The sequence below is a fragment of the Humulus lupulus genome, chromosome 2 (genome assembly GCF_963169125.1).
Source record: "Humulus lupulus chromosome 2, drHumLupu1.1, whole genome shotgun sequence".
NCBI lineage: Eukaryota > Viridiplantae > Streptophyta > Magnoliopsida > Rosales > Cannabaceae > Humulus > Humulus lupulus.
The window spans coordinates 44,409,773-44,411,539 of NC_084794.1; the positions used below are offsets into that span (position 1 = coordinate 44,409,773).

Consider the following 1,767-nt stretch of genomic DNA (forward strand, 5'->3'; position numbering starts at 1 on the left):
AGTGCACATGTGGTAGTCCTTGCTAGCTCAACTCAACCAAATAACTCAGCTGCTCAACCACCATACATTGTTTTGTTTTGAACTTTTTTTTTTTACGATCAAAATAAAAAATAAAATAAAACAGACGCCTTGTGTAATTAAATTCAAGCCTGTCCGTCTTATTTAAAGTGGTCCCATTCAAAATAAAAAATCTAAACTAATGATCTGGTGTAAAACATTGCACATTGATATGTATATATATTCAGGAATTTTTCATGATTACGCATTTTTATTTCTATCTATGATAACAATATTGACGTAACTGATCAGACTAACTAAAGTATATTGTGCTTTTGGGCACTAAATACTTTATTTTGTTTTACTTGGAAACTATCAATACTCTAATTAGGTTTACATAATGTCAAATTCTTAGAACTTTATTTGAATAGCATGTTGAGTATGAGTTCTGTAATTAATAGAAAAAGCATCAACCTCTAACGGGTGATGAAGGTCCGAAGACGAGGCTGCCAAGCCATACAATCTTCTTGACCTTATAAAATACAAGTGACTTCTGTTATCTTGCTCAAATGAGTATTCCATGAACACTTCATGTGGTGCAGGCTCTTATCGGAGTCTGCATCTATATATTCCTGTAGAAAAAAAAACAATGAGAGAAAGAGCTTAAACTCCTTGATCTTGATCTTGTAGAAGGGATAAAACTAAATATTACATAACTTAGATAAAATAATACCCCATTGCATATCATTATATATGGTGATCATGACCAATATAACTATCTACATACATATTATTGTCTCAAACAGGTACTAGCTTATATATATATATATATAAACACACAGTTTCTTCTAGTAGGAATTCTATCTCGAAAACGTTTCACTAATAGTATCCTGATCCGTTTCTTGTAGTATCTATTAGCCTCCAAGAGAGAATTAAGAGAAATATAGGTAGACAATTATTAATTTATTTGATATACAACAAATATATATACTTATATATTTATAGACATATACCTGAAAAGATCTTCAATCTTTCAGACGAAAACGCCACATTATTATCGTATTCTTCATATATACTCTCCAAATCTTGGAGTAACTAATATCAGAAAGAGAACCCTCTCTCTCTCTAAATATCGTATTATGCGTTTGAGGATGAACTTCTTTTAAGGCCATGGCCTTCTATTTTTATAGCGTGGTGGAGATAAGATTGTGAATATTTTTATTCATTTCCTGATTTTCTTTTAATTGTGTATTTTTTTTTTGATAAATGCTAAAAGTACTTTAGGTGCTCAACACTCCTATACTATTGTTGTGTAAATATGGAGTACAGATTATATGTCAGTTGTCTTATAACAAAATGAAATTCGGTTTTTAGTAATTACCAAATTAATTAAACCAACTGAATTAATTAAAGTGCAGAATGGTAATTAACTGTTTACACAGAATACAGTTCTGTCGGGACAGAAACCAAACTTGTCACGACAGAAACTGAACACAATAAAAAGACAGTGCAAAACAATAAAGAACACAACGAATTTTTACAAGGTTCAGAAATCCTTTCGGATAACCTACTCCTTAGGGCCACGCCCAGAGAATAAAACCAATTAATAAAGAATCACAAGTACAAAAACATTGACTTAAACAAAACAAGACTCCCTCTTGAGATTTGCCGCAACTTGTTGTACTTCTCTTCACTAATCTGATCTTGATTGAAACGCTCAACCACTTGAACTCCCTTCAATGGTCAGCGAGTGCTTGCATCCTCCCGACG

At 32.0% G+C, this 1,767-nt stretch overlaps 1 long non-coding RNA gene across 1 annotated transcript; it reads right to left on the reverse strand.

Moving 5' to 3' along the window:
• Positions 1-205: 205 nt before the first annotated feature.
• On the reverse strand, positions 206-1,346 carry LOC133816000 (uncharacterized). Its single transcript, XR_009884942.1, has 2 exons — positions 1,011-1,346; positions 206-629 (listed from the first exon to the last, which is right to left on the reverse strand). It is a non-coding gene; the product is annotated as an uncharacterized LOC133816000 (long non-coding RNA).
• Positions 1,347-1,767: the final 421 nt, after the last annotated feature.